The sequence below is a fragment of the Leuciscus leuciscus genome (assembly GCF_965113295.1).
Source record: "Leuciscus leuciscus genome assembly, chromosome: 15".
Taxonomy (NCBI): domain Eukaryota; kingdom Metazoa; phylum Chordata; class Actinopteri; order Cypriniformes; family Leuciscidae; genus Leuciscus; species Leuciscus leuciscus.
In genome coordinates, this window is record NC_138739.1 from 25,333,932 (window position 1) to 25,353,702 (window position 19,771).

Sequence of the window (19,771 nt, forward strand, 5' to 3'; positions counted from 1 at the left end):
TTGCTTCTCCATCCGGATCAGATTCTGGGTCAAACTGAAATGCTTGAAAGACTGCGTGTCTTCGTGCCATTGCTATATCCAACGTAAACATGCACGCCACGGTACCGTTGGAGGGTGGGTGTGGCCTTGACCATCTTGCGCCGCCTTTCTCCTCCTCATTATCATTTAAGGCTACAGACACCGAAACAGCCCGTCTGAAGGAAGCTCATTATGGGACTGGCTTGTAGTGGCTACAATTCTGCACCGAGGCTGAATTTTTGGAAAGAGATTTCAGATACAGTACTAGGGACCACTAAGGCCTATATTAAAGCCTACAAAAAGTATCATGTCATGGGACCTTTAATAAATGTTTTAAACTGCTCTTTGCCTTGCGTCTCCTTTTATGTTGCTGAACCCTTTTGAAACGAGCATTTTAACAACAGGGGTTCGTAACAAATGTTGATACAATTCCCAGTTATTGTTTCATTTCCTGCCATAAAATACTACTGAATCTAAACCACCGCTGCTCTTCCCCGAACATGCCAAATCTGCCATAGGGAAAACTGTGCAAAGGTGAGTTTGAGGGCAGGCGCGGAGTTTGCGGGGGGGCAGGGGGAGCATTGCCCCCCCTGGTGAAACGGGTAATTGCATTTTTTCACAAAAAAAAAAAAAAAAATTCATTATTTAAAAAAAAAAGATATATTATAAATATTTTAAATAACACAAAACAACTAAATGGTGGTAGGTAATACATCTGATTTCATATAGGCCTACTGCTTTAGTAAAAAAAATAAAAATAATTCGGGGCTCTGGCCATGGGCGTCAGTTTGGTTTGAAATGTGCTGGGGACAGAGACGCATTCGGAAGTGCATTTTCAGAAGTGCTGGGTACAATGATGCATTAATTTTTTTCTCTCTTTCGCGCAGGTTATGTTTTGAAAGACGATGTCCTGTTGTAGCTCAGGCACGGCCCCACTTTTCAACAGGCCCATCCAAAACGTTCAAAAAAAAAATATATATTTTTTTTTACTATATTCTAATTTTGTCAATAATTATACAAAAATCGCCAATAAGCTCATAATTTGTGCTAAAATAGTGTTTAGTTTTAAAAAACATTTTAAAAAGCTGGTTATATTTTGATGTTTCAATTCTGCGCAAGTTCAGCAGACAGTGAGGTTCGGGTTTGTTCCGATCAGAGCTCGTGAGTAGAGAGCGCATTTCTGAATATTCCGCAGGGTCGCTCGCTAAACCCAGATGTCCTGTTGCCTGGTTCGAAAATATGTGGTATAAGGGCTGCTTCCGACTAAAAGTTTTTTTTTTGTTTTTCTAGTCGACTAGTTGGCTAGTTGTTCATTTAAGTCATTCGTGGACAAATCTCCCCTTTATATTAATTGAATTACTTATATAGCCAACAGGATAATGAGCGTTTACGTAATATAGCCGCACTCAAGCGCACAATCATTACTTTTACCGGTTCTTTGTGGACACAAAGAACCGGTAAAAGTAATGATTATGAATGCGTCTAAATGTGTCCAAATACGCTGTGAATGTGAATGTGCATTATACGCTGAGTTTCGGTTCATTTATGAGACGAACTCCAGTTCACTCGCCGGCGCCTCCATGTCGTGATTCTGCTATATTTAGGCCTATACTTCTTATTAAATCCAGGCAATTGTTTCATGAAACATTGATTAAAATTAAGATATAATTAATACAAAACGAAATTCAATTTAAAGAAAGGCAGCTGTTCTGTTTGAGGTCTCTGTGAAAGTTTTAAAGCAGTCTTTTAGTGCCGAGAACTGACACTTTGTTTTTTTTTCCCTCATAAATGCGAACACGAAAAATTAAATAAAATTAATATTATAGTGTTTTTTTGTTGGGTCAGACAATGATTACCAAATTTCTCTCTCATATTGCTCCTCATAACCACTGAAAATGGTCAAAAAAAATTGAACCAAAAGTCAAATTAATATGGACGGAAGTGGTGGGTACAAAATGACTCATGACGAAATCTGGTGGGTACGCGTCCCCCCCGTCCCCCCCCTGTCCCCCCCGTAATCGACGCCTATGTTTGAGGGAATAGAGAAGGGGAGGGGGCAAATCTATAGCTGGAGACTTTTGCCTCCATTCATGGCCGCGGGAACTAGGGGTGCTGAGGGTGCTGCAGCACCCCCTGACGTTTCACTTGGTATTTAAGATGACATGACTTTTAAATAACTTTTTGTTTTTCAACCTGTTTTTTAATAACACATTCAACCTTTATAAAATTACTCTAAAGATTATTTCGTTTTTATATGTTGTCGAATAGGGTTTTATGACTCTAAAAGAAATGAATATATCATAAGGCAATAAGCCGATCTCGCAGTGAGTGTCATGACACTGAGAACCAGCATCTCAGAACTGATTTGACACTCATTTAATGCATGTGAAAAAACTAAATATAGATGTAATGATTAGGGGCTGTTCACACAGAACGTCAGCCATTCCACTCTGCTACTTTTTTTTTCTGCTACTACTCGTGTTAAACTGTTGTGCTCACGTCTCGTGCATACCACAGCATTCTCAAAACGCAGCACTCAAGTTAAAATAAGTTCAACTAAAACGCGCCTCGAGACCTTGCGTTTCCCCCCCCCCCCCCCCACTGCCCGCATTTGGCGTCTTGCATTTTCGTTTTGAAAAATTATATGCTTTCTGTGAACCGGCACTCCTGAGTGAGTATCATAAGGTAATATGCAGATTTGTGTACTGTGCTTTTTAAAATGTATCATGAGTTTTGAGCGTTCTCACAACTCTGTACTCATTCACTGGTATGTTCATCTTTTTGTTTGGGCTGTTTAATATTAGGATTTTGTTTAAAAAAAACTCTACCATAGCACTGCCCCGCAATATCAAGCCCCAAGCATTAAGTCCCGCCCCCAGCACCCCTCTGGTAAAATATGTTACCACAGCTATGCCCATTGATAAAAAATAAAAAAATGCCAATCAGCATCGAGTACTTAGTGTTTAGTATTACAGAAAATTTTCAGCGGTTAGTGTTGAGAAAAAAGGAGGGCTAGCTTTCCTTGGTATATCAACCAGTCATTGCAGATACGTAAATTATGTGATATTAGGCTAGTCTGAACTTCTCCTGCTAATAATCTAGCAACTGCCTTAAGGTACAATATGCAAGATTTTCTGCCGCTAGAGGGTGCTACATTCCAAACAACAACAACGGCGTAGCTTGATGACGATGTGAAGGAGCGTGGAATGATGTAAATCAGTCAGACGGGAATCGAAAAATCATGTTCATGGATGAGGTAAAGTTCTATTTTTATAAATGTTGTGTTTAATCACATGCTTTTTGTGGCAAGGGGGGCGTGGTTCAGCGCGGTCTGTAAGGGGAGAGAGAGAAACGAGACGAGCGGGACATATCGGTCAAGTGCAAATGACGAACACCTGTGTCTTATAGAGCTGGTCCCTTCCGCTAACCCCACTGGACCTCTAGGTTGAAAAATCGTCAATGCAAGTGAATGTGAGAAAATAATAATTTTCTGGTCCCATTTGAATTTTGGCATGAATGTGAACATATGTTGTCTGTGAATTTTTTATATAATTTTTCGTTAATAACGCGTTAACGCAAAATCATATTAACGGCACTAATTTTTTTTACGCGCGATTAACGCAGCGCATATTTTCTGTTTGACCCGTGGCCCAACCTCTAGTTGGAGAAATGGAGATACACAGTGTTGCCAACTTAGCGACATTGCAGACCCCTTTAGCGATTTTTTTCCCTTCAACAAAGCGCCCAAACCTTATTTAGTTTCTGAGAATTTACCGGTACCAACGGTACTGCTCTCTCAGCACGCATGCGCACCTCTCGCTCTCTCTCGCTCGCTCTCTCTCTCTCTCTCTCTCTCTGCGTCTCGCGCGGAGGAGCAGCGCTTTAATTCAGTTAAGCACAGATATTATGTTGCTTCACTAATTTTACAAGTATAGCCGAAATCAGAGCACAGATATTGTCTTTATCTTATGTGAATTTGATTTCACCAGACGACGGCTCGATTATCAGAATTGTTGTGCAGATTAACTTAACATCTTGGAAGGGAGAGCTGGTTATGTCTTAATGGGTCGCGTTTCAGTCACCATTTCAAATTCATTCCGTTGTTTGACAACAGAAACAGTAAAATATACCAATGAAAACAGTTTTATTGAGAATTTAGCTTCATCAAAATGGGCACAGAGAGAGACAAACTACAATGTAATAATAATTAATAAATGTACATTTAGCATTTTCAGAAGAGCTGCCCTGTCATGCAAAATCTAAACATGTTTGTGTTAGTAAATTGCTCAGTGCAAAGAAAGAGAAGTAATGGTAACCTGGCATTTTTTTGTTCTTTCTACATGTGTCTAATAGACATGAACAAGTTCTTTGAAAAACATCTATGACCTTTGAAACATGTCTCGTCCTTATGCTCTATATTGACTATGCTTTCAATAATAAACATACATTTGCATAAAGCATCTATATTTATCCATGCCCACGTTGATTAGAGTATTACAAACTTGAAAAGTATTCATTTAAGGTACATTTAGAACAAATAAACAAATGTGCGATTAAATGCGATTAATCACGAGTTAACTCATGACAATCATGCGATTAATCGCGATTAAAAATTGTAATCGATTGACAGCCCTAGTCTCCATAGATTATCGCAGCATTAGCACCGTGATTTGACAAGTGGATGGAAAATGTGTTATGGGGTGACGTCACATAGGCGACATGTAGTCTTTCTCGTTATGTCTTTTCCACAACTGCTAGCCAAAGAATCATTCTGTCAAACTCGTAACATGAAAAATTATATAAAAAATTCACAGACAACATATGTTCACATTCATGGCACAATTCAAACGGGACCAGAAAATAATTATTTTCTCACATTCACTTTCAATGGAGGGACAGAAAGCTCTCGGAATAAATCTAAAATATCTTAAGATGTCTTCAGAAGAGAAACAGAGGTCTTACGGGTTTGGAGTGACATGTGGGTGAGTCATTAATGACATAATTTTCATTTTTGGGTGAACTAACCCTTTAACAAAATATATAACACTGGCCTTGAGATTTTGGGATATTTTATTGCAAAAATCTTAAATATTGTACCTTTAAGAGTACATTTACACAACAATGATATGCTTAAAACTGAGAAGTTTTTCCTTTGAGATCAAAGTTCAGACAAAATAACATTGTCAAAATAATTCCCATTCAAACGGATCCGCGAAAACAACTAAAAACGCTGTATTCTGCTGTCAGGCCATTAGATGGCGATAAAACACTATAGACACGTAATACGCATGTGCATGACGCCATTGTCTCCAGAGATTTGCGTTTATGTTGTTAACATGGAGACCGCATTCAAAAACTTGCACTTTGAAACCCGTTTTCAAAACTTTGCGTTTTCAGGCACCCAAAACGCATGAAAAGTTGTACGTTTTTAGTTGAAAACAGTGTTGAGTAAATATAAATAACCCCTGAATTATGAAAAGTAGAGTTATTAAATATTTGATCGCCAACAAATTTACCAAGATACCATTTGAGCAGCAGAAGGAGGACCCCATGCTGCCCTACAAAGGCAAAAGACCTTAACTCGCTAGAGTGTGGAACTGAGAAAAATTAATTATAGGTAGGGCACTGGAAATCTGGCAAATAGATGTTTTAGTAATGAAAATTATATACATAAATAAATCTTGAGCTCAAACTTGACTTTTGACCACTATTTTAAAGTTACTGTAATCTGCTATTGTATTGTCAGCAAAAAGTGAGAAGTCATGCCAAGGCAAAAGGCAGTAGCCTAACTTCCACATTATCAATATTTGGTTGCTGATCACCATTAACAAAATCATTATAGTAACACCTGTATAAAATCTAGTGATCATGGCATTTATTTTGTATGATTTACAATTATTTATAGCCATTTATTGCTATCCTGTGCTTTGGTTGCATTCTGATGGCATTATTAATACATTTGACATGACAAAATACCTCCATAGATTTATTAGTCCAGCGTTGGCTCGACCGTGTTTAGGGCGGTGCTGAAGGCGCCGGCGAAGTTTTGGCACTCTGCCAGCTAGATGCATGAGTGTTTCAACCAGGTCCGGTACCCGAACTGGGTGAGGCGGGGCTTTAGTTCTTTGTTGTACGGCATGTGTAAAATTTTTCTGTCAACTCTGCATAATCCTTCGCGATCGATATCGCACGTTTGTCGATGGAGATGCATCCAATTGCACCAAGTCTGGCTAGACAGACAGAAGCGCGCAGCCAATGCCAGGTAAGGCCCCGCCCCCTTACCTAGGGGCATATAACGGCTGCAAGCGCTGCTATTCTCCAGTTGACATTCGCTTCTCGCGATCTCTGCACTGACACAGTTCGGTTGGATTACGCGGCTCACTTTCGTGTCTTCAGGAGGACATATCGCCTGATCAGCCTCCGCCAGACGTGACAGTCGTCTTTTCAGCCTTCTGCTGTGTTCTGCATTCGGAGCTGCCCGCGCTCTCGCCGTTTTTCACCTTCTCCTCCTTCCACGGCTGCCCGCCACGAATTTTTTCCGAGTTCTTCTCCGGAATGTCGCTTTCTTAACCTGCCGCTTTTTCGGGGAACAGCCTATCACGGGCCTGCCCGGCCGCGTGTGGTGTGCTCATCGCCGCTAAGGACCTTCACCCGTTCTGCGTGGTCTGCTTGGGCCTTAAACACGCTCAAGAAGCCCTTCTTGGGGTCTCAGAGGACGAGGAGGCCATCCATCCCTCTGGCGTTCCCCAGGCTAGCGCCCACGTGGCCTTTGAGTGGCCGGCTCCACAGAGCGCCACCGACCAGGAGAGGGATATTTACGACGGGAAAGTGTTGGGACCCCCTCCCGGTCCGAGGAAACAACTCTTCCCCGTCCTTCCAGCGTGCGCGAAGCACATGAGGCACAATTGGAGCGACCCGCTCGACTTCAAACACGGTCTCACGGGCCTTGAGGTGAAGGATATGGCAGCTCATGGTATGGGTGACCCCCCCCGCTATCGAGCCTTCCTTCGCCAGTCACCTTAACCCCGCTCAGGGCGGGCTGCTCGCTCCCCCTAAGCCGGTCTTGCCCAACAAGATGGACCGTTTTTCTGCCTCAGTTCACCAGGCCGCATACAAGTCCTCGGCCTTGGCTGTCAGGGCCCTGAACGTTTCTTCACTCCTCTCCGCTTACCAGGCGGAGATTTTGGATGAATTAGGGCAACAGCTGGAAAAGGGAACTCCTTCTCTACCCTTGTGGAAGGAGATCTTCACGGTGAACGACCTCGTCCTCCGTAACGCTCGGCAGGCCGTCCAAGCTGGCCGCTTTCTGTGGTGGGAGAGCGAGCGCTCTGGCTTAACCTGTCGGGCCTTCCTGACAGCGAGAAGTGGCACATCGCGAGCGCGTCGTGGCACCGCCGTCGCATTGATGCAACAACGGTGTGACGACAAAAAGAAGGAGGATGAGGCACCTCCTGCGCGTTTGCCTAACCCACCTGCCATGGGACGACATTTCCACCAGGGCAAGGTAAGGCCCCGTAACAAACTCCCTCACGGCAGAATAACCCACTGCCTGCTAAGCACTGGGGAAAATCGACTCCCACCGCGGCTGCGGCTGGAAGACCATCTACATTAGCAGCAGGGATACAACTACATGCTGCCTTCCACAAGCAACAACTTCTGATATAAACAGGGAACTTCAGAACATTCTAATGAAACATAAGACTGCAAATCGACTCATCATTCATGTGGGGAAGAATGACATTCATAAAGAGCAGTCAGAACTCCTTAAGAAGGATTTCAATTAACTTTTTGAAACACTTAAAAAACTGAAAGTTCAGACATTCATCAGTGGACCCCTCCCAGCAAGAGGGACAAACAGGTTTTCACGGTTGCTTGGGATTAATACATGGCTGCAAAAAACCTGCAATATAAAAGGAGTAAACTTCATTGACAACTTCAATCTCTTCTGGAGTCAGAGACAACTGTTTCATTGGGATGGCCATCACCCAAACAAACTTGGTTCAAGAGTGTTAAAGGACAATATCTACTTCTCCCTCAATCATCCTTCTGCAGTGTGTGTCAATCTGAACGACACACACACACCTGGACACAGTAGAAATGACCACAGGACTTCACTTCAGAATGGACATGATGTTGACATATCACACAAGGACAATGATAACACCACTGAGCCACAACAACCTCTGCTCACGGACACAATCTCAGCTGAGCCCTGCCCACAGAGCTCACCACAGACAGACATATTAGAACTGTTCCAAGATTCAGCACCCAAGGACGACTTCCTGGAAAACAGCCAGGGAAGCCAGGACAGCATATCACAGCCTCCTATAACACCAGAGCAACAGCGCCTTTCACCAGACACCTTCTCCCTCTCGCCACCAACTCCACTCCTGTGCTTCTCACAGAAAATGGAAGAACTGGTGCATGCTGGAACCAGACTATCACACTCTTTTGCTGCAAGCCCCCAGATATCAACCAAAAAACGTCGGGCACCGCTACCACCAAAGCCTGCAGGCCCAGCTCACCCTCCCCCTGCCTCTGTGAGAGCTCTTCGGCCTCTGCCACAACGCCAGGGCCCACACCCTCCTCCATCTGCTCGAGGTCAACCAAAAACAACTGATACCAGCTCTCAGTGATGTATGTCGGGTCCCCGCTTTGATAACAGTAACTTTCTCAAATGTTTACAGAACAAGCGGGAACCCAGTGTGCCTGTATCTTTCTCTATTGCTGTTCTATTACAAGATAGAAAGTCTAAGGCCTTCAATAGCCGTACAGCAAACTCAACTAATCTGGTGCCTATTGCACGTCTAACTAAGATTGGTGTAGGGAAAAAAAGTAAGACTGTTAAGTTAGCAATTTTAAACATCCGCTCACTTAAAAATAAATCACTTCTAGTCAATGACTTAATAACCACAACAACCTGGACTTTATGCTTCTAAATGAAACCTGGCTAGAAGACAGCTGCAGTGCAACAATCCTCAATGAAACAGCCCCTCCTAACTTTACTTTTATGAGTGTCTGCAGAGCTGTTAAAAGAGGTGGGGGTCTAGCTGCTCTTTTTAAAGATATTTATCAATGTAAGCAAATATCATTTGGGAACTACTCGTCTTTCGAATATCTGGGTATTGTATTAAAAGGTGCTCCACGCATTTTACTCATCATTATTTACAGGCCTCCAAAATATTCTCCAGCCTTTGCTGAGGAATTTACAGAACTGTTATCAACAATTACCTCAGAGCTTGACTGTTTTGCCATTGCTGGAGATTTTAACATTCACATAGATAATGCAGAAAACAATATGGCAAAAGAAATCAAAACTGTTTTAAAAACTTTTGATCTGACTCAGCATGTACATGGACCCACACACAATCATGGACACACTCTAGATTTACTTATCAGTAAGGGTCTAAACATTTCATCGATTGTTATTAAGGATGTAGCACTGTCTGATCATTTCTGTATTTTCTTTGATATATTGATCTCTCCTGCCACTGAAGCTAGATCTGTGTCTGTCAAGAAGAGATGCTTAAATGAGAACACTAGTGTACTATTTATGAAGGCTATATCATTAACACCAAGCATATCTGCTGACTCTGTTGATTTTCTCCTTGATTCTTTTAACTCAAAAGTTAAAAGTGCAATTGATGATATTGCTCCTGTGAAAGTCAGGAAGAAGAGTGGCAGACAAAAAGCACCTTGGAGAAACTCAACAGCAGTGCAAAATATGAAAAGACAATGCAGAAAAGCAGAGCGCATGTGGCGGAAGACAAAGCTTGTAGTCCATTATAACATCTACAAAGACAGCCTGCATGCTTTCAATATGGAACTAGGCAAAGCTAGACAGACTTTCTTCTCAAATATTATAAACTGCAATTTAAACAACACACGCACTCTTTTTGCTACTGTAGAGAGACTGACAAACCCCCCAAGCCAGATTCCCAGTGAAATGCTCTCAAACAGCAAGTGCAGTGAGTTTGCTTCCTTCTTCTCTGACAAAATCAATAATATCAGAAAGGTGATCAGCACATCCTTGAGTTGCTCTGGGGTCAGACAGATCAGACCACCTGAAAAAGTAGTAACTTTGTCTGATTTCAATAAAATTGATGGCAAAATTTTGGTAGAAACCGTACAGCACCTTAAAACATCAACATGCGCTCTTGACACACTTCCCACATCTTTTTTTAAAAGTGTGCTAAACAGTTTAGAAGCAGATCTTCTAGAAGTGGTAAATGCCTCACTTCTCTCTGGGAGTTTTCCAAACTCCCTGAAAACTGCAGTTGTCAAGCCCCTCCTGAAAAAGAACAATCTGGATAAGACCATATTAAGCAACTATAGACCGATCTCAAATCTTCCTTTCATAGGCAAGATCATAGAAAAAGTTGTCTTCAATCAGCTGAACAAATTCTTAAGCTCGAAAGGGATACTTTGACAATTTTCAATCTGGTTTCCGACCCCATCACAGCACAGAGACAGCGCTCATAAAGATAATAAATGATATTCGCTTAAATACTGATTCAGGCAAATTATCAGTGCTGGTACTACTCGACCTCAGTGCTGCATTTGACACTGTCGATCATAACATACTTCTTGACAGGCTGGAAAACTGGGTGGGGCTTTCTGGGATAGTCCTAAAATGGTTCAGGTCATACTTAGATGAGAGAGGTTATTATGTGAGTATAGGAGACCATAAGTCTGAGTGGACATCCATGACATGCGGAGTCCCTCAAGGCTCAATTCTTGCGCCACTCCTGTTCAACCTGTATATGCTCCCAATGAGCCAAATAATGAGAAAGAACCAAATTGCTTACCACAGCTATGCAGACGACACACAGCTGTACTTAGCCCTATCGCCTAACGATTACAGCCCAATTGACTCCCTGTGCCAATGCATTGATGAAGTCAACAGTTGGATGTGCCAAAACTTTCTTCAGTTAAACAAAGATAAAACTGAAGTCATTGCATTTGGAAACAAAGATGAAGTTCTCAAGGTGAACGCATACCTTCACTCCAGGGGTCAAACAACTAAAAATCAAGTCAGGAATCTTGGTGTGACACTAGAGTCAGACCTTAGTTTCAGTAGTCATGTCAAAGCAATAACTAAATCAGCATACTATCATCTAAAAAATATTGCAAGAATTAGATGCTTTGTTTCCAGACAAGACTTAGAGAAACTTGTGCATGCTTTCATCACCAGCAGGGTGGATTATTGTAATGGACTCCTCACTGGCCTTTCCAAAAAGACCATAAGACAGTTGCAGCTCATACAGAACGCTGCCGCTAGGATTCTGAGCAGAACCAGAAAATATGAACATATCACACCAGTCCTCAGGTCTCTACACTGGCTCCCAGTTAGATTTAGGATTGATTTTAAAGTATTATTACTGGTATATAAATCATTCAATGGCCTAGGACCTCAATACATTGCAGATATGCTCACTGAATATAAACCCAACAGATCACTCAGATCATTAGGATCATATCAGCTAGAAATACCAAAGGTTCACTCTAAGCATGGTGAGTCTGCTTTTAGCTATTATGCCAGCCACAGCTGGAACCAGCTTCCAGAAGAGATCAGATGTGCTCCGACAGTAGTCACATTCAAATCCAGACTCAAAACACTTCTGTTTAGCTATGCATTTACTGAATGAGCACTGTGCCACTGTTCGTCCGACTGTACTGTACTGTATTTCATTTTATTTTTCTAAACTGTTTTAATTATTCTTATTTCTTTTTATTATTTTAATTTCTTCTATGTAAAGCACTTTGAATTGCCATTGTGTATGAAATGTGCTATATAAATAAACTTGCCTTGCCTTGCCTTGCCTTGAAATACTTCTGCTAATCAGTTGTGGACCTCTAATACCTAATACCGTGTCTATTAATGCAGATTGCCTGTCGTTCTCACTACTTTGAGGAAATATTTGTTTTATCAACGTTTATGTTGCACAATAAAACAGAAATAACTGCTTACCTGCAAATAGTTTGAATTCACTTCAATGTAAGTCTTTTCCACAGAGCTCTTCTCTTTTACCCTTTGGAGAACAGAAAACCACTACTCCTCCTTACTTTACACAGCATTTGGCAGCAGAGAGATTGTGTGTTTTTTCAAATTTAAGCTTGCATGAGCACAAGTGTTTTCCAACAGCATTAACACAAGCCTGATGTTGTGTTGTGATAGTGAGTCTATGTCACGTCGCATGTGCCTGCAAGACTAATGATAAAAAAAAAAATAATAATTTAAACTCAGTGACATGTTTTTTTAAAAGATATTTATGATATTTTTGTCAGTGACAGGCCTTTTAGGGGCCATTTTACATGACATTGTCATTACATGACACAACTAAAACAGTAAACTTTTTACGCTTTTTCATTTACACAACAACAGCGTTTTGGGGGCCTAATTATGCAAACTTTTGAAAACTGGTTTCAAACCACAAGTTTTTGAACACTGTTAGTATATTTGAAAAAATACAAAAGAAAATTAATTATCTAAACATGCCTCTCACTCCGTGTCTCTGCTGTTCGTTTCCAGCATGATAACAGTTGACTTAGGCAGAACTCACATTTTCCACTATTGCAGCAGTCATAGACACCCACAAAGAGAATCACCAAGGCACTCCCATACTGAAATGTAATATGTGACATATATGTCCCTATATCGCAAGTGATGCCGTCATATGCTAAATATAAGACAATATATTGCTATCACATATATACATATCTAGATACATGTTGATATAAGTTTATAACATATATAAATTGTCCATATTAAATGAGTAAATTGACATACAGTATATATTGACATTAATATGATGTATATGATTATTGTTTTTATAATATTGTATGTTATGACCATATATGTCACCGATATTATTTAAACAACATAGCCTACATACATTTTACATGCTTATGGTTTCCTTAATTAATTTCTTGTGTTCCTTATTTGAACAGCTTGAACTTTTAACAAGTCTACACAATCCACATTTCATTTCAATTTCTGTCCCATTTTAGAATTAGCACAATTTATTATAAATAAATTTTTTATTTTATTTTTATTTATTTATTTGTATCTGAACTGGCTCATAAAAACAAAACAAATACTACACAAATATTTTTGTAAACATATATATTTTTTTTTTCATATTATCACCTTATGTCAATATCATCAATTTCTATATGTAAGAAAATACATACATACATTTAATACATGCAGTACATATGCAAATACATGAATAATACAGTTAACATATGTCCCTAAACACAAAAATACACACAACAAAATCTAGGGACCCAAAATATAATTTAAACGCATTTCTCTAGACTGCACTGATGCAGATGTAAACCTGGGTTCTCTAGTATTAAAAAAAAAAAAAAAAAAAAAACTATGGTGCTTTCAACAAAGCTTGGCAGAGCTGCAAAAACTGATGTCACTGATGTCAGACATGAAAAAAATTAAACAGTTACTTCATAATAATTAAGAAAAGTCATAATATAATCACATCTGTGCTGTTCCAAAGGCATGCAGAAACACTTTCAGTCTGCATTTCAGGCCATGCATTTAGCATGGGTTCCACCCCAAACGTTACGTCATTGCCTAATGCCTATCTTATTAGGCGTGCCAAAATTCAAACGCAATCAAAAAAACGCCAAATGACACGCATTCAAAGACCAACGGATGTAGAATGTTCGCCCTTGTCAGTGGAAAGAAGAAACGGATAATGAAAGTTGGAGCATTGTTCCAACATCACACATAAAACAAAAAAAAATCAATATTAATGATTTCTTATACGGACTTGATGACAGATCTGTCTATTTAATTGAGTGGAGAGGTGGATTGAAGAAAAAACCCAAAGGCGATGGCCTTTGTACGAGGCAACGGTGCATAAAGTAGCAGGAAACGTTAAGTTCTTTTCTGAACTTTTATTATAATTCACACATTGATATTGCACAGAGAATAAAACATTTAAATAATTGCTGCATGAGCTATTTATAAGCTACTGATAAGATCAAACCTAGTACAGATTGGATAATTAAGCAGATATTCACTGTTTAACTTAAGTTATTTATTTTTTTTCATTACTATTAATACTGCTTTATTGTGTGCGTTGTATTTTCATGTTCTCATTTTCATGTTCATGTTTAAGAGCTAACTACAAGTAGGCCCAGATTATTACACTGCAGTGCATCATTCTAAGATCTTTACATTTTTGTTATGTGAGAATAATATCTTTAAAAAGTAAGATTTCAGCTGTCAGACACATGTAGTGGAGAAAAAAATACAATATTTTCCTTTAGAGTCTAGAACTAATACAATAATACTCATGTAAAGTAAAAATACAAAATTTAAGCCAATGTAAACTTGCAGGATATTAAATCCCTGTCAGTATGTGTGCTAATATTTTGAACACTGTCCCCCATCATGACATCAATACTTATTGTGGGTGCATAAGCACTTACATGTGGTCAGCCTATTGTTGTTATTGTAATAGCCCTAGTTGTATCTTTTGTTGTAGATTCTACATTTTGTATCCCCCTTTATTCCCCCACACAGAGACTGTCAACCCTAGAAAAACTGAGGACACAACATCAGTCCAGTCCAGTCTAGTCCAGTCCAAAACTTCTGAGCAAAAGAAAATGCAGGCCAAATCCTAAGTTTGTTGAAGAGGAGACCAGTAATGATGGACCATCTAGCCCCAAAAAGGTCACAAGATTATTCTTTTTTACTGAGACCCAAAACTATCATCAGCTTTGCAAATGTAAAAAAAATAAATCAAATTGGCTGCCCACTATAAAGTTGTTGCTTCAGGATAAAATAAAACAAAATCATTATTACCTATAACTTTGAAAATGAATTACTATATTTAGAAATTAAATACTTTAAATACGTAAAATGAATCATTCAAAGGTAGGAGTACCTAATAATCTACAATTTTCCCTAGATCTTGACAGGATTAGTCATTTTTCACAGCCAAGCACAATCAGTCTGTCAGAGTTGTTTATGTTGCTTTGCTGTTTTGGGCAAGCTGATCTTCATTTTTTGCTAAAGAAATTGAAAATACTGATACTGAAAATCGAATTTATCTATTTTTTTCTAATTTTGCTTTCTAGAAATGCCTAAACTCTTTAGTGCAATGGGCAAGCTGGTAAAATGGTTTGAAGCGAAGGAGCAGAGCCTACAACTGTCATCACCTTCCAGCATACAGGAAACTGTGAGTATGCTGTTTTCCAAACCACTACTGTAGTAACAGCTATAACAGCAAGGTACGACAGTAAAGACTTATTAAAAAACAATTCAAATACCAATAAAACACAAAGAAGAACCGCATTCATGCACAAAATGGCTATAATATAATGGGTTGTCTGAAAATAATAATAGAAAAAACCAAAGGTGGCGTGTGTGGAGCACCTGGCTCTCTCCGACGTTCCCTGTGTTGGTCTGTTGTTGTCGTCGTTGCTGTAATTGCGTCATCAAGTTCTGTGCTCCTATTGGTTCTTGATTTGACGCTCGTCTTCAAAGTCGTCACACTGCATGACAGTGGCTCAAAATTTCTGACACTGCCAGAATTTTATCGGAGGACAAATTTTATCGTAATGATCATTAATCGGCTGTTGGCGAACCTGTCAAACTAGCGCTTAAAGGATTAGTTCACTTCAGAATTAAAATGCATTTTAAATGCATAAAATTTGTACTGCCTCTGTTACAACAAGTGAACTTATAAGTATACAAGTAGTTTACTTTTTTTAATACTTGTAGCACATTTTTAATTAATGAAAGTACACTTTGAAGTAGTTTTAGAGGAGATTTGAAAGAGAAAAAGTAGCTTTGAAGTAAATTCCTATGTACACTACCAGTGGACTAGCCTACACAAATTCAGATACTCCGAATTAGGAACTGTAACACAGTTCAGATGTTATGGAACGAAGGGGGCTGGAACCAGCAAACATTTAAAAAATGTATTAACAAAATAAAACAAATACAAAACGAAAGTAAAGACAGCAGCCCCTCACAGACGACTGCTGTCACATAATAAAACATAAACAACACAACATAAATCCAGGCCTGTGCCCGGTTGCATAAAGCACCTTAAGTTTTTCCCTTAAGTATGATACTTAAGGAGCGATTTCCCCTTACCTAAGAGAATAACTTAAGGGTGTTGCATATAATCTCTTAAACGGTTCTCTTAGGTAAGGGAAACATTTAAGTGTTTCACGACAGCGATCCTGGATTCACTTTATAAAAGCCATAGATACGCAAAACACTAACACTTTCGCAATCAAATGAAGTAGGCTAGGATATCGGAATGGATAAAGAAAACAAAAAAAGAGAGCCTAATTGGACAGAGGAGGAGAAATGCATTCTTCTTGACAAATATGGTAAAAGAAAAAAAAAATTTGACCGTTGCGTTTAAATGACGGGAAAGCCCCGCAACCCGGTGAACCTCTCTGCTGACAGACGATTTATGCACGTGGAAAATATCTCCCGCTAATATTGCGCGCCGATCAAATCGGTATTCCTGCAACAATTTTTTATCGCTAAGATGGTCCAAAGGGTTCTCCCTATCCCTAAAAATTATTCTTGGCACATAATGATCTTCAGCTGGTTCCATAAATTCAGTCATTTCGTCTTATTTTTGTCCGCGTTACTCTTAAGGTTACGATTTCCAAACCTTAAGTTATACTTGGGGAAATGACCGTTAAAGGGTTAGTTCACCCAAAAATGAAAATTCTGTCAGTAATTACTCACCCTCATGTTGTTCCAATCATGTAAAACTTTTGTTCATCTTCGGATCACAAATTAAGATATTTTTGATTAAATCTGAGAGCTATCTCACTCCTCCATAGGCTTCCAGAGGGACCGAAACTCCCCGCCCAGAAAGTCAGTGAAGAAAATGTTGAAATAGTCCAAGTGACTACAGTGGCTCTACATTAAGTTTATCATGCGACGACAATACTTTTTGTGCGAAAAAACAACAAAAATAACGACTTTATTCAACTATTAGTGTTCTTCAATGTGGGCCTCTGACGAGAGTTCACGGGAGCGCCACGACGCATGCGCGAGAACTGAGATTACGGCGTTCTTCTTCTACTACTACTTGTTACTGGCTGCTCACTCCTTAGGAGTATTATCGCCATCTACTGTACAAGATGACGTCCCGACATTGCCGGAGCGCAAAACGGTCTGTTTACAAGCAGCTGAAGACGCGCGCTGTATGTAAAACTGTATTCGTAAATATGTCCGCAGATTTCGATGTAGATGTAGATGAAGATTAGATTTTTTTTTTAACCAACCATACTTATTTGAACCAGAATACACAGACATTGAACTACAAGAGATGGAAGATGCTGCAACACAACCGCAGTCTGCTTCTGAAAGACAGAGCATTGGACAGCTGATGGTGTAAATGTAATCAGTGCCAAGCGATGCCTACTGAGGCCATCCTTAAAAATATTTTGGTTTGCCGTAACAGCCAAAAAAAAAAAAAAAAAAAAAAAAAAAGGGGTCGGTTGGTCGGTCTATATATAGCCTATATTCTTTCGCAAGTTAACGCAAGTTTACAACCGGCAAGTCGTTTTTTTATCAACTTAAAAACCAAAGGGGACTTTTTTAGTCCAAAAGGGTAAAAAAATTATTAATTGGGTCGGTCCTAAATTGACAGGGTCGGTCGGGTTATGGCAAACAAGACTATTTTTAAGGATGGCCTGAACAGGAGAGCGTGTGCTGCATCGATTGGGACATACAGTTACATACATTACGAATACAGTTTTACAAAAGCAAAATAATATAATATTTGATGATTGATCGAAAATCGTATCTCTCCCCCCACATGCTCACCTGCAAGACGCTCCGACATTAAATTTCTCTGTAGGCTACTGTAGGCTTTTTGTAGAAAGCCTTTCTTTAAAGTGAATTTCGTTTTGTATTAATTGTAGCATGCAGGCAATATAATCAGGACATGGAGGCGCCCGCGAGCTCGTCTCTTAAATGAACCAAAACTCTACATTGAATCTTTAAAAAAAAAGAAGAAAGAATATAGGCTATATATAGACCGACCAACCGACCCCTTTTTTTTTTCTTTTTTTTTTACGGCAAACCAAAATATTTTTAAGGATGGCCTCAGTAGGCATCGCTTGGCACTGATTACATTTACACCATCAGCTGTCCAATGCTCTCTGTCTTTCAGAAGCAGACTGCGGTTGTGTTGCAGCATCTTCCATCTCTTGTAGTTCAATGTCTGTGTATTCTGGTTCGAATAAGTATGGTTGGTTAAAAAAAAATCAAATCGTCGGATCTATCGTCAGAGGCCCACATTGAAGAACACTAATAGTTGAATAAAGTCGTTATTTTTGTTGTTTTTTCGCACAAAAAGTATTGTCGTCGCATGATAAACTTAATGTAGAGCCACTGTAGTCACTTGGACTATTTCAACATTTTCTTCACTGACTTTCTGGGCGGGGAGTTTCGGTCCCTCTGGAAGCCTATGGAGGAGTGAGATAGCTCTCAGATTTAATCAAAAATATCTTAATTTGTGATCCGAAGATGAACGAAAGTCTTACATGATTGGAACAACATGAGGGTGAGTAATTACTGACAGAATTTTCATTTTTGGGTGAACTAACCCTTTAAGGGGTTTTATGCAACACTTGACGCTTTTTAAGGGATTACTTAAGTGAAAAAACAGCGTTTAAGGGAAATTCTAAGTGTTTATGACGTTTCACTTAAAGAAACCCTTAAGTAACACTTAAAGGTTTTTTTCTGCAACACCCTTAGGTTTAAGGGAAACATAAGGGAGAACTTAAGGGAAAATTACACTTAAGGTGCTTTATGCAACCGGGCACAGGCCTCTCTCGATCTCCACTGTCGTCGCTCCTCCTTTTATGCTTCCGCTCCTCCGTGAGAGATACAAGACCGGTGTGTCACGCCATTCTCTCATGGCCCTCGGCCTCATCCTGCTCGCCACAGGAACATATCTGTTTTCTTTATAAATCAATATTTTCAAACAATGTAAGTTTATAAGACAGTATGTACAACTATGTGATAAAAAGTATAACATACTTAGGCTAAAATAGGCTATACAATCAAAATACAAATATACAAGCCAAGTATACTTAGAATACTTAATTATAATTGTAAGTATATCTCAATCAAAACATGGAGTACAATAAGGCCAAATATACTTATACTTTTCTGTCAGTACAATTCAAGTAGACTTAACCCTCTGTGAACTTTTAAGTATATTTCTGAGAAGTACATGAAGTATATTTCTGAGGAGTACACAAAGTAGACTGAAAGTATACTTTTTAGTTCAAAAGTATGCAAGTAAAATAAGTATAAAGCACACTTGTATAAACTTGTTTTTCGTAAGGGTATCTCCTAGAGTAAACAAACATCCCTTCGAGCCACACAACCATAAGATTAAACAACAACAGCAAGTATTGAAAGAGCAAGAAATTAAGTAAAATAAAATATAAAAACATAAAATTACATAAATGACAGTAAAAGGAATGGTGTAAACACTATTACTATTACTAGGCCTTCCTGAATATGAGCTCCCACATACTGTGGTTATAAGGTTATAGGCCTCAAAAGGCCTTCCTGAATATGAACTCCCACATACTTTGGTTATAAAGTTATAGGCCTCACCAGGCCTTTCTGAATATGAGCTCCCACATACTGTGGTTACCAAGTATCAGGTCATAGGCCTCACTAGGCCTTCCTGAGTATGAGCTCCCACATACAGTGGTTATCGGGTTA

General features: G+C 39.4%; 1 protein-coding gene across 1 annotated transcript in view; it reads right to left on the bottom strand.

The window, feature by feature from the left end:
- Window positions 1-12,096, bottom strand: part of LOC309475448 (uncharacterized protein) — a 134,071-nt gene extending 121,975 nt beyond the window's left edge. The window contains exon 1 of the mRNA XM_082138241.1: window positions 11,990-12,096. The gene's annotated coding sequence lies outside the window, so the exon portion shown is untranslated. The remainder of the gene's footprint in view (window positions 1-11,989) is intronic.
- Window positions 12,097-19,771: the final 7,675 nt, after the last annotated feature.